General features: G+C 41.9%; 1 protein-coding gene across 2 annotated transcripts in view; it reads right to left on the bottom strand.

Moving 5' to 3' along the window:
- NUMA1 (nuclear mitotic apparatus protein 1) overlaps positions 1-14,739 on the bottom strand; it is a 69,608-nt gene that overhangs the window by 53,942 nt on the left and 927 nt on the right. The window lies entirely within an intron of this gene.

Consider the following 14,739-nt stretch of genomic DNA (forward strand, 5'->3'; position numbering starts at 1 on the left):
ATAAGTGATTTTCTCCAGATAGTGGGGTTATGGATAATTTAGTTTTCTTCTTTATCCTTTCCTGTATTTTTCCTGTTTCCTACAATGAATATATACTATTTCTCAATCAGAGTCAAAAAACATTTTCGGTTTCTACTGTATAATCAAAAGTCCACCCTTTGTGAGAAATTTGTATAGGACTATATACAGAATTAGCAGAAGTAAGCAACCCATTAGCAAGAAGACTGCATAAGGTATACGCCTAAGAAAACCTTCATCTTTGGGGTGTAGAGAAGCTCAATCTAAAGGGACAATGCTGATCATTTCCTGCCTTCTTGTTTTTGGAGATGCTTTAGTAAATGTATCTGAGGAATCAAGTTATATTGAGACACCTGACAAACCTTATACTCTAAGACCCAGGACCATCACCTTCTCAACCCTTAAATCTAAGACCTTACACTTAAAGAAAACAGATCGGGGCGCCTGGGTGGCACAGTTGGTTAAGCGTCCGACTCTTGGTTTCGGATCAGGCCCTGATCTTGGGATCAGGGTCCTGGGATCGAGCCATGCAAGGAGCCCAAGCTCAGTGCAGAGTCTGTTTAAGATTCTCTCTACTTCTGCCCCTCCCCACTATGCGCAAGTGTGCACTCGCTCTCTCTCTAATAAATAAATTAAAAAAAAAAAAGGAAAGAAAACAGACTAAGACCTAAGTAACATGGGTTGGATCATATTATTCCTCACATCAAAAACATTCAGGGGGCCAGGCGCCTGGGTGGCTCAGTGGGTTAAGCATCCGACTCTTGATCTCAGCTCAGGTCTTGATCTCAGGGTCATGAGTTCAAGCCTTGCGTTGGGCTGGACGCTGGGCCTGGAGCCTAGTTAAAAAAAAAACAAACAAACAAAACAGGGAGCCTAGGTGGCTCAGTCAGTTGAGCGGCTGCCTTCGGCTTGGGTCATGATGCCAGGGTCCTGGAATGGAGCCCTGCATAGGGCTCCCTGTTCAGCAGGGAATCTGTTTCTCCCTGTCCCTCTGCCCCTCCCCCAGCTCCTGCAGTGCTCGCTCTCCTTCTCTCTCATAAATAAATCTTTAAAAAAAAAAACATTCAGGGTGTGTCTGGCTGGCTTAGTCAGAGGAGCTTGTAACTTGATCTCTGGGTTGTGAGTTCGAGCACTATGTTGGGTGCAGAGATTACTAAAAAAAAAAAAATAAACTTAAAAAAAAATTCAACAGCTAACTCCATGCAGAATAAAATCCATATCCCTTAACATGACACTTAAAGTTCTTTAGGAGCTAACCATCAAACTTCCTTTCCGGCCTATCTCCAGCTCATACCTCTAAGATATCCTCTATCTCAGGAATACTTTTCTAAAACATGCTCTGTGCTTTTCCCAAACATGCTGTGACCTCCTCCAAAATGCTCTTTCTTCTAAACCTACTGAACGCTTAATTCACCTTTTATAACCTGGTTCAAATGCCTTCTCTCTTCAGAAGCTCTCCTTGTTCTCCCAATTCAAAAACAACTGTTCTCCCCTCTATGTGTTCCCAATATTACTTGTTCCTCTACACACTTTATTCCATTCCTCTTTGGGTCTATACTAGCTACAAATATGTTTCACTTGACTAAGCTTCTGGAGAGCAAAAGCCCTCTCATTCACCTACCAGTTGCATCTCAGTATAATGCTTGCACACAGTAGGTACTAAATAATGTTGCCTGACTGAATGACAGCCAACTGGCCCTAATCTAATGAATTACTTCAGTGAGGCAGCCAGTGAAGCCAAAGTGTCAAAGGAGGACAATCCCTCTAATTTAAAGTGACCAACAGAAAACGTCATGGGCCTGCCACTTTAAGGGGACTGGCAAGCTGACTGTGTTTACACAATCCTAATTAAAACTAAAGGGCACTGAGGGAAAGAGGAGGAATTGGGAGATTAAGAGGTGTGGATTCTACGGGTCACCTCCTCCTCTGTTTGGAGCCCAAATCTCCCAGCCTAGTGCCTAGTGAGCTCACCAAGCAGCCTATTCTCTCCTTGGGGCCACTATAGGATCTAAGTGTCAAAAAGCAACTGATTAGGCCACTTTCTCTCCAGCAACTGGCTCTGCTCTTGGCCATTTAACTTCTAATTGTGGTTACCTGGGGCTTTTTCTCTAAATGAATCCCATTGCATCAATCATTAAGAGAATCCCTTTAAAGAAAGACTTGAAATTAACCACAGTAGGGAACAAAGTCTCTAAATCTCCTAAATCACAATATCCACACTGTCCATCTTGATGAAATTCACCTCCAACTCCTTCAAACAATAGGTCCTACCAGGGAATGACTTCTCTCAGGACCAGCATGTCCTGTGATTGTTTTTCAGGAGAAAGCTCCTAGTGCCTGCTTCCCATTAAACAGCTACTTCATGTTTGATCACTCGGCCGTGACTGCACGTAGAAAGCAAAATCACTACAACTTAGGGGCTAAAAAGGAATTCCACTCCTACCCCCTAATCTAATAGTCAAGAATTTACAAGCAGATATTTTCCCACCTCAAATCTCCTTAGGCCTACCTGTTTTCAGATCTAGAACTCTTAGTATGGAACTTTCTCAATATTAAAATCAGGAAAACAAGACCTAGAGTAAGAAAGAATTGCAAACGATCATATAGTGACTTAGCGACAGAATCTTTTGACCACACTGCCGAATACCTTATTTTACTGACTAGTTATCAACAAGACCACCATTTCCAGGAACAGATTCCAGGGTACACCAATCAGCCTATTTCAAATGCATTCAAGATAGGCTCTCTGCTTTCCCTCTTCCCATCTCTCTGCCCATCCTCACCCTTTCTCAAACCCAACTGCTGACAAAAAAAAAAAAAAAAATTAATGAAGTGACTCGATATATCATTTTTCCCACAAAAAGACTGGAGCTACCAAACTGTCTGCGTTGGCCACACCATGTGATGGGCTCTGGCATGCTGGTGCGCAGTGGGTGCTGCAGCCAGAAGGACCTGTGCCTGAGTCTTCTGGAGATGGGACTGCAAACACCCCCTCAGCTGCAGTGTCCTACAGCAGCATGTTCCAATCCTTTTTGGTCCTCAAATTACATTTGTGATTTGGGAGGACTACCAGGAGAAAGGCAAATTTTCTCACACTATCTAGTCACCATGGCTTAGAAGAAAGCAAATAAGCACAGTGAGTATAAAGAAGTGGCACCTTTTTAAACAAACATTTCCAGGGGCGCCTAGGTGGCTCAGTTGTTAAGCATCTGCCTTCGGCTCAGGTCATGATCCCAGGGTCCTGGGATCGAGCCCTGCATCAAGCCCATCATCGGGCTCCCTGCTCCGTGGGAAGCTTGCTTCTCCCTCTCCCACTCCGCCTGCTTGCGTTCCTGCTCTCGCTCTCTGTCAAATAAATAAAAATTAAAAAAAAATTTTTTTAATTAAAAATACATAAACATTTCCAATCTTATTTTTTTTAAAGATTTTATTTATTTGACACAGAGAGACACAGTGAGAGAGGGAGGACAAGCAGGGGGAGTGGGAGAAGCAGGCCTCCCATGGAGCAGGGAGCCCAATGTGGGGCTCGATCCCAGGAACCTGGGATCATGACCTGAGCCGAGGGCAGACACTTAACAACTGAGCCACCGAGGCGCCTCCAATCTTATTAAATCAAATGAAAACTGCAGTCAAAATAGACCCTGTAGAAAGTTATTTACTTATTCTAACAATATTACTATCACTCAAAACATTTATGAAACACTCCATTGGAAACTGCCTTCAAAGTCTACTCCATGTGAGACACACACACATAAATTAAGTCTTACTGTTTACATGTCATTCTTCACCAAAAAATGCACTGCCTTGCTTCACTCTTTGGCTCCCAGTATCTTTTAGCGGTTTTCAAAAACTGAATCCACCACGCAAGAGTGACGATTTGCTACTTCTGAGGATATTCAAAAGACTGGCTTAGAAGCCAAAAATATTCTGAGCATTGGCAGCATCACCAGAATAAATACAAAGGCTGAGAACACAATTACTTTGAGGACAAACTTACAAATATTAAGTGTCCCACAACTACAACTAAGGGGACAAGATATGTGCAATATATGTCACATATTATATTACTTTACAATCACATCATATAATCATAAATTTTGACCCTGAAAGAAATCTTCCGGTTCATATAATCCAAACTGTTCATTTTTACATATGAGAACACTCAGTCCATTGAGGTTAGGCAATTTGTCTCTAGTCACACAGCTGGTTAGCAACAGTCAGGACTAGAAACCTAACATATCCTAATCCATACCCCTCCCCCTTCCGTATTCCTCACTGCTGTCTTTCAAAGGGAAAGAAAATAACTTGGGACACTAAAGTACACCACAATGGTTCTGAAACCCAGTAGATGAGAAATGATGGCTTAAGACCAGGATATCTCTCTGTAATCACCCCTATGGGTATGAGCCATTGTTCAGTATGTAGCTCACAAAAGTTCTGGATAATCTACCTCAGATCAGGGATCACTGAAACCTCTGGACACCCCCCCACACACACATACACACAATAAGAATATATCTATTAAACCTGTCTTCCTGCAGTACCCCATGTGCCTCAAGTTAACCGAAAGAAAGTTACTATGAAGAACATGAATCAGGAAAAAAGAAAATAGTAAAGCTTCTGTTCAGGAAAAAGCTGATCTATGAAAAACCAGAGAGGGCAGGAACCATCCTGAACTTACTTCCTGGTGGACAGCTTCCTCAGACCTGGACAAAGAGATCCCTCGCAGTCTGGCTTAGAATTAGCATCTACCCAGGGAAGGGGAAAAGGGAGAGGAATGCTTGTTCATTCTCCCATCCCACCCACTGTTGGTCAGCTCAGCCTCATATCATTCTGGGCAGCTCCAGCATTCCGTAGATCAGACAGCAACTGGAAGGGAAGCCACGCAACCTAGGTCAATGGGGTGAATCAGTTGCAGAGCAGGAAGAGTCACTGGGGCAGAAATTCTGGCCTCCTGTGGCAAGATTGCCAAACCATACCACACCACACCCCCACCCACTTTGGTCAGCACTGGGAAGGCCCTGCCCTATTAGGATTCTGGTCTCCAAACCAGGAAAGGTCCTTCCTCAGGAGGCTCCATACCACCTTCATTCCCAAGTGTGTTTCTCCTACTCAAAAACCTTCCATGGCTTTCTTCTGCCTAAAGCATCATACCTAAATTATCTGGCTTAATTTTCGAAATCCTCCATTATATGGCCTTTAAGTCATTTATTCAACCTTATTTCCCACTATTCCAGTGTACACTCTGAACTGATCAAGCCAGTCTTTCCACTTCTCTCTGCATGAGCCTCTCTCATTTCCATGCCTTCAGTTATCCAGCAGTGGTAAATTCAAATACCTTCAGGAGTAAGGCAGGTAAAAGAAATGGATTCTCCAGCGGAGCATATGGTAAAACCCAAAATGTTGTCCCCACCTAAAGGCATTCAAATATTTTAATTCAAATATTTATGCAATACTTCACCTTCAGCATTACAATAACCTCTTAAATAATTATTAATACTCTTTCTAGCTTGCAAGTGAAGAAACTTTCCCAAGGTTACGCAGCTGGCAAAATGCTGGGCATCATCTCTGAATCCAAAGCAAGAGCTCTAAAGTATTAGGATTCCCAGTAGTACAAACATCAGAAAAGATACAGAGCTCTAAACTCTGAAGAGGAGGGGGGTGCCTGTGTGGCTTAGTCGGTTAAACATCTGACTCTTGATTTTGGCTCAGGTCATGATCTCAGGGTCGTGAAACTGAGCCCCACATCAGGCTCCATGCTCAGCACGGAGTCAGCTTGGGATTCCCTCTCTTGCTCCCTCTGTCCCTCCCCCCACTTGCACTCTCAATCTCTCTCTCTAAAATAAGTAAAATCTTTAAAAAATACATAAAGGGGCGCCTGGGTGGCTCAGCTGGTTAAGCGGCTGCCTTCGGCTCAGGTTGTGATCCCAGCGTCCTGTGATTGAGTCCCGCATCGGGCTCCTTGCTCGGCAGGGAGCCTGCTTCTCCCTCTACTGCTCCCTCTGCTTGTGCTCTCTCTCTCTCTCTCAAATAAATAAAATCTTTTTTTTAAAGATTTTATTTACTTATTTGACAGAGAGAAGGAGAGAGACAGCGAGAGAGGGAACACAAGCAGGGGGAGTGGGAGAGGGAGAAGCAGGCTCCCCGCCAAGCAAGGAGCCCAATGTGAGGCTCGATCCCAGGACCCTGGGACCATGACCTGAGCCAAAGGCAGACGCCTAACGACTGAGCCACCCAGGTGCCCATAAATAAGATCTTTAAAAAAATAAAAAGTAAAAAATACATAAATAAACTCTGAAGAGGAAATTCATTTTTCATGATACACAACCTTAATAGTGGGATGGGAAACCCAAATAGCTTATCTAACCATACTCCAACTAGCTCAAATTTTATCCATGTTCCTGCCAAAGTCTTTCCTAGTTATTCCAGGGCCTACTGAGTTCCCTCTTCTCTTAATTCCTATTGGGCTTACAGACTAGACAACACAATTGTGTGCCAAATTATATATGGTCATGCAAAACTGAATACTGAGTCCATGTGTTCTCTAGCTTCACTAATCACACTACTGTATTAACCTATATAGTTCTGCTAAAAATGTTTAACCTGAATCTAATCAGGAGAAAACAATCCTACAAATCCAAATTAAGAAATATTCTGGGGACACCTGGGTGGCTCAGTTGGTTAAACATCTGACTCTTGGTTTCGGCTCAGGTAATGATCTCACAGTTGGGGGATCAAGCCCAGCCTTGGGCTCTGCACTCAGTGTGGAGTCGGCTTTGGATTCTCTCTCTCAGATAAATAAAATTTTAAAAAAAAATATTCTGCAAAATCTAAACTAAGGGCGCCTGGGTGGCTCAGTTGGTTAAGCGACTGCCTTCGGCTCAGGTCATGATCCTGGAGTCCCGGGATCGAGTCCCACATCGGGCTCCCTGCTCGGCGGGGAGTCTGCTTCTCCCTCTGACCCTCCCCCCACTCATGCTCTCTCTCTCTCTCTCTCATTCTCTCTCTCTCTAATAAATAAATAAAATCTTAAAAAAAAAATCTAAACTAAATTCTTCAAGAATGTCAATACTATGATAGAAAAAAAAATTCAAGATTAAGAGATTAGAGAATTGTTCAAGGGGCATGACAAAATCATGGCAACTAAATGTAAGCACGATCCTTCAATGAAGGCTGATTTGAAAAAAGTCTATAAAAGACATCACTGGGAAAATTTGAGAAGTCTGAACAAGTACTGTACATTGGATGTATTGAATCAATATTAAATTTCCTGAGTGCTAACTGTATTGTGGTTATATAGGAAGGATAGTCTTGTTTTTAGGAAACACTGCTGAAATATTTAGGATGAAGTAACATGATGTTCACATGAAACAGTCAAAAGTGTATCAGAAAATGAAGGACAGAGAGCAAATGCAACAAAATGTTCACAATTGGTGAATCCAGGTGAAGAGTGTATTTGTTATATTTTTCTTGTAAAGTATCAATAGGTTTGAACTTATACAAGCGTGTATAAATATTTATTATTCCTATAAAGTATCTGTAGGTTTGAACAGTTGGTGAGGAGGAAAATCCTGTATTACACACTTCTTTACATACTCAGCTCTTTGAGAGATAAAACAGGTACTCATTACTTATTTGCTCACTACCTAAGGAAACTGGGCTTTGGAGGTCAGCAACCAAACAGGGTCCACTCTGCAACAGTTCATGAGGGGTACAGTGGCAAACTCTTAGAGAACAAGAGGTTTCCTTCACACTCACACCATCACACCACAGAAAGGATAGAAAAGTAGGTAATAAAAGCTATTATTACCTCGCCCTTCACTGAGGCCATCCAGCAGTCAGAGACACTTGACAAATGCCCACTTACAGGGCAGAATACAGTTGTTACCCACACAAAGGACCAAGAGCTAGGGTCACATTGCATCCACCTTGTCACAGGGTACCAAAAACTTGACAGCCTGCAAAACAAGTGTCTCTGGCCAGTCACAGGAAGGCAGCAAGTGATCAAATAAATATGTCTGAAGTATACACAGTCTTTACTCCTCACCATATAAACCAGTCCTCAGCTGCAGTAAGGCAGAAGAAATCTGCAAGGCTGAATCACTGGCATTTCCTGCACTGGCTTCAAAGAAATCAGTCCTTAAATAGGACAGAAAGGGCAGCTGACACAGCTGTCAACAGAGGCCTCAACTCAGGAGCATGCTGTGCAATATGCCCTCTTTCCCTTCTACGGCCACCAGGTCGTTTTACTTCTGCCAAGTGGTCCCTTATTAGGGTGACTGACTGCCCAATGGCCAACCCTTAACCTTGACTCTCTCCTCCCCTCATTGACAGCCAAGATACTGCCCTTTCCAGATAGTTCCTCCACCAATTTAGCAGAAAGAATAATCAAAACTATTCCCCCAAAATTTCCATCAGCTGAAGATTTAAAGTGGTGTAACACAGAGCTTACTTCTCAAACCTACCATTTTTAGCCCTTTTACCAAACAGAATGAAAACATATAAAGCCTGCTTGTCAAGCTTTGGAATTATAAACTGTGAAGGACAGAAAATACAATGTTTTTAGATTTGCTATGGCAAAAAAGATCTCAACAGTTACCAAAATCAACACAGTACAATTTCATAGAATTAAATATAAACGCTTGCATTCACAATGAAAGAAATCAAACTAATACAAGATGGTAGAGACCTGGTTCAGCAGTTCTTATTTAAAAGGCTGCCTTTCAGGGCACCTGGGTGGCTCAGTCGTTAAGCGTCTGCCTTCGGCTCAGGTCATGATCCCAGGGCCCTGGGATGGAGCCCCAGCCCCGCATTAGGCTCCCTGCTCAGCGAGAGGCGTGCTTCTCCATATCCCACTCCCCCCTGCTTGTGTTCCCTCTCTCACGCGCGGTCTGTCAAATAAATAAATAAAATCTTTAAAAAAAAAAAAAAAAGGCTGCCTTTGGGGTAGGGGAGGGAGCAGGCTGCCTATAGTGGGAGGTGGAGAAGAGGCTGTTATGCTCTCAATGAACCATGAATGTAACAGAGCTACCCAAAACATCAATGCAGGATCGGTATGTGTGACAACTCTGTGCCTCACCTTTAAAGAGCAAAGTCAGAGTATATGCAGTGAAAAATGACAACAACTGTGGTGAAAGGTCTAAAAGTCATGTCATGGCAAACGTGAGGGAAGAACTACAGAAGTTTAGCAGGGAGAACATGAAAACTTTTTTCAAATATATGCATGCTTGTCATGCAGGTGAAGAGAAAAACTTGTGTTCTCTTGCAAGAGGACAAAACCAGAACTACTGAGTAGAAATTATAGGAAGATAGATTTTGGTTGGACATGGGGAAAGACTTTCAGCATAATAAAGAAATTAAGAATTTATGGTGGGAGGCCATAGGGCTCCATGCTGAGCGGGTAGCCTGCTTCTCCCTTTCTGCCTGCTGCTTCCCCTGCTTGTACACTCTGTCAAAAATAAATAAAATCTTAAAAAAAATAAATAAATAAAATCTTAAAAAAAAAAGGAATGTGGGGGGCACTTGAGTGGCTCAGTTGTTAAGCATCTGCCTTCGGCTCAGGTCATGATCCCAGGGTCCTGGGGTCGAGCCCCGCATTGGGCTCACTGCTCAGTAGGAAGCCTGCTTCTCCCTCTCCCACTCCCCCTGCTTGTGTTCCTGCTCTCACTATCTCTCTCTCTGTCAAATAAATAAATAAAATCTTTAAAAAAAAAAAAAAGAACGTTAGCTATTGCTATGACTGTTGATATGATAAATCAGATAACCTGAAAACCTTCCTACTAAATACGCCTGGAAATGCTTGGGAAAATATAATAAACGTCCTTTTAGATTACGCCAATTAAGTTATTGTCTCTCAGCTCCATACCTACCCTGTTATACTCTGCTCTGTGACATTGGGGCTTGAACTTCGCCAACCCCATTTCACCTTTGCCAGCTGGCTTCCAGTTAGGCTTGTCAATATGAGGTGCTAAAGGGAAAATGGAACTTCCTCCTTCCTATGGCTTGCTATTTCTTGACAACAGCAGTGGGTTCCTTCCCACTTCTTTCTAAACTCCCAGAATCAGCCTCACTGCACCCCCTCAGAGGCACCAGCACCAGCTGGGCAGAGCTCAACCAAACCTGGCTCCTCCAAGCCCTTCCTGTGAGCACCTGAGAAACCAGCAGCACCAGGCAACACCCTCTCCTCCAAGAATCAGGGTGTAGTTCCTCCAGAACCCTTCAGACTTCTAGGCTCTGATAACACCAACCTTTCCTCCCTTTGTTTTTCAGTCCTAGATGAGGTAGCTGTTTAATGCAGTTATTACATCAAAGGTACTTTAAGATTCCCTTTTTGCTTGTTCAGCCCTCCCACAAGGGTTTAAACTAATTCTATTTACTGAGTTCACTCTTAAAATAGCTATGTGTGGTTTCTACTTTCCTGATTGGATCCTAACTGATACATAGATAAACTGAGCTCATGAGAAAGTAAGGGAAATCCCAGGAACAGTGTGACCTGACAGCATAGCTGGGCTAGCCGTGTAAAGAATTTATAACCTCCTCATTGTCCAGGAGACAGATTTTGAGCCCACAAAGAGCAACTGAGATCCTTGTATAAAGGCTGAGGCATTCAATAAAAAGATAGACCAGGAAAAAAAATCTGTCCACAGGGAAATAAGGAAGCTTACCTTGCTCACCCAGTGAAGTAGGAGGAAAAACCCTCCTAGGAATTCAAAACCATAGTTGTTTTGTGACCTAAGCTTATGGCCTGGAAATCTATGAGGAGAGATGAATTGCATACATTTTGGTCCCAGGTTGGGAATAGCCTTGAGTGCCCAATGGAAGCAACTACAAAGTTCTTCAGGAGATATAATGAATGGCCAATAAATATGTGAAAAGACGTTCAACATCAGTCATCAGGAAAATGCACATTAAGACCATGATGAGATACTACTATACCTCCAGGAAAATGGCTAATATTAAAAGGCCGACAATACCAAGTATTGGTAAGAATATACAGCAAGGGGCCCCTGGTGGTTCAGTCAGTTAAGCATCTGACTCTTGATTTCGGCTCAGGTCATGATCTCAGGGTGGTGATATCGAGCCCTGCACTCACAGCAGAGTCAGCCTGAGATTCTTTTTCCCTCTCTCTTTGTCCCTCCCCCTACTTGAGCATGCGCAATAAATAAATATATAATAAATATATAAATATATTTCTCTCAATAAATATATAATTAGATACAATCTTAAAAAAAAAAGAATATGAAGCAAATGGAGCTCTCACATACCACTAAAATGGTACCACCACTTTGGAAAACTGGTAATTTCTTAAAAAGTTAAATATACAACTGCCATACAACCCAGCCATTCCACTCTGAAAAGAAAAATACACAAATGCTCAAAGATTTGTACATGAATGCTCATAGCCAATTTTATTCACAATAGCCAAAAACTGGGAACAAACCAAAAGTCCATCAACAGTGAATAATAAACAAAATTACATGATATAACCATACAACAGAATACTACGTAGCAAAAGAAAGCAACAAATTACTGATATATGCAACTAAATGGATAAATCTCACATGCATTATGCTATGTGAAAGAAACTAGGCCCAAGAATACACACTACATGATTTAACTTACATGAAATTCTAGGAAATGCAAATTAATCTATAACAGTTCCTGAGCAGGGCACTTGGGGGCTCAGTTGGTTAAGCAACTGCCTTCGGCTTCCAGGGAGTCCCAGGATGAGCCCCATGTTGGGCTCCCTGCTCAGCAGGGAGTCTCCCTCTGCCCCTCCCCCTACTCTTTCTCTCTCTCTCTCTCAAAAAAATAAAACCTCAAAAAAAAAAAAAAGGTTCCTGAGCCAAGGTGAAGGGAAACATGGACTGTAAAGAAGCATGCAGAAACTTTGGGGCATGATAGAACTGCTCTATACTTTGTGGCAGCTTTTTATAGGTGTATACACATCTGTCAAAACACTTTTCACTTTAAATAGAGTTTATTGTACATAAATTATGCCTAAGCAAAGTTGACTTAACACTGGAAAAAAAAAAAAAGAAACTGCTCTTGAGGGAACTGACCTCAATCCAAGCTACATAAGACTACCACAGATGATGCTCCTTTGAATATGAACTTACAATCCAAAACTACTACATACTTGGGGAAACAATTCACCATGGGCAAGAGTCAGTTAAAACAAATGGCAGGATTATACCCCTAAAAACTTCAGAAAATTGAACATGATAGAGACTACAAGTTTATTTAAAATTATTATATGAATTGAAAACACGAGACAAAGGATCATAGGGGGAAGGGAGGAAAAAATGAAACAAGATGAAATCAGAGAGGGAGATAAACCATAAGAGACTCTTAATCTCTGGAAACAAACTGAGGGTTGCTGGAGTGGAGGGGGGTGGGAGGGATGGGGTGGCTGGGTGATGGACACTGGGGAGAGTATGTGCTATGGTGAGCGCTGGGAATTGTGTAAGACTGATGAATCACAGACCTGTACCCCTGAAACAAATACATTATATGTTAATAAAAAGAAAAAAAAAACATGAGACAAAAACAAGATACCATAGAAAACAAAGAGGCAGATTTAAAAACGAACCAAAGAGTACTTCTAAAAATGAAAAAGTTAGCTAATGAAGGTAAGAACTCAGGGCACCTCGGTGGCTCAGTCAGTTGAGCAACCAACTCTTGATCTCAGCTCAGGTCTTGATCTCAGGGTCATGAGATCCCTCTCTCATCAGGCTCTGCACTGGCTGTGGAGCCTGCTTAAGATTCTCTGTCTCCCTCTCCCTCTCCCCCTCCCACCCTTAAACAAATACACACACACACACACACACACACAACACACACAAAGTAAATTAGTTCTAGGTGAAGAGTCAATTAGTATGCTAGGAGATAGATTTAAAGAAATTAATCAGAGGTAACACAGAAAGAGACAGAAATTATGAAAGATAAGAGATGTGGAGGGGCGCCTGGGTGGCTCGGTTGGTTAAGCGACTGCCTTCGGCTCAGGTCATGATCCTTGAGTCCCGGGATCGAGTCCCGCATCGGGCTCCCTGCTCGGCAGGGAGTCTGCTTCTCCCTCTGACCCTCCTCCCTCTCATTCTCTCTCTCTCAAATAAATAAATAAAATCTTTAAAAAAAAAAAAAAAAGAGATGTGGAGGACAGAATAAAAAAGCCCAACATAAGTTAAAATATGGGATCTGGGAAAGGCACTATTTAAAAACAGAATGACTGCAAATTTTTCTACAAAATTTATGCAAGGTATGAAATCTCAGATTGAGGAATCACTATAAGCTCCCAATAGGATACAATTAAATCTACACCATATAATGAAACTGCAGAACACAAACAGTAAGATCTTTAAAACAACCAGAGAAAAATGCAGGTTACCTACAATAAAATGATAGTTAAATTGTGAGCACAGTTCTCAAAAGTAACAACAAAAAGTCAGAATTTCAGTAAAATAACATTTTCAAAATGCTGAGAGAAAATAACTGGAAGCTTAGTACCCAGCTAAACTATCAAGACTGAAGAGGAAATAAAGATGTTTCCACACAGAGTGTTTACCACTAACTGACTCTCACTGAAGAAAACATCTGAAGGATATATTCATCTATTTAACACAAAAGGAATAAAATGCAAGAATGGTGAAAAAACAAAAAGCAAGCATATAAGGGTAAAATGAAATTAATCACAGAGCACAAAACATAATACTGTTAGACTACAATAATAATTATTATTACTTAGAATTGCTTGATATTGAAATGGACTGCCTTTGGGAGTGGTCTCATCGTTGGAAGTGCTCATTTTGAGTTCGGACAACACCTTTTGATATGTTTAGTATAACACTGGGTAAGAGGCTGAAATAAGTGACCCCCAACATACTTACTGACCATAGGGTGTTATCAATTAGACACAGCTGTCAAAACATTCCCCAATCCGCTCTGTTTAGCCACCTGTGGCAGGGCTTTCCCCCCATCCTAACAGTTCTAGAACTCAAGTACTAGTTCAAGGCATTCTTCTCACTCCCATATTCCATAAATAAAGAAAAGAACATTCTAAATAGAAATGTTTTTTAAATGAGCTTTCAGGTAAGGTCTTTTAGCTTTGGGGGAATACAGCTTTGGCATTAGATTAAGAATCAGGCATTACAACTAGTCACCATTTGCTTGAACTTGGGCCAAGAAAAGAGTACTTTGGAAGCTTTTACAGAGAATTATGTGCTTCTTCCTCTACAAGGAGAACCATACAGGAACAGAGAGGGAGGGAACACATATACTCATCCTTGCTGATGGAAAGCTACCTTACTTGGTCTGAATGTTCCTTCTGGGTTCCCATATATTCACAGCAGTAAATAGCTCGACAAGGTAGCCCCATTTCCCTTATCCAAGGCTTCTGTCCACCACAGAGTAACACACTTGACATTCCAGAACTTTGGACATACAGGACCAGGCAACAGACACCAGAGAGAGGGAAACACGGATTAAAGCAAGTAAATATGACATTTTTAGAATGCAGTGCCATTCCAGACAAAAAGACAGAATACAGAGGTTCAAAAGCCACTAAATGAAGATGGGAAAGCCAGGCTCCTATTTCCTTTCAGTCCACGAAAGCTCATTCCTTTCAAAGTATGCATTAATAGCCATGACATGTTTCACTCATACCTGCCTAGGCATCAGGATACGGGGACAAAAGACACTGTCTCGTTCTAGAAGGGCAAACAT

The sequence above is a fragment of the Mirounga leonina genome, unplaced genomic scaffold (genome assembly GCF_011800145.1).
Source record: "Mirounga leonina isolate KUSES-001 unplaced genomic scaffold, KU_Mleo_1.0 Mir_92, whole genome shotgun sequence".
Taxonomy (NCBI): Eukaryota; Metazoa; Chordata; class Mammalia; order Carnivora; family Phocidae; genus Mirounga; species Mirounga leonina.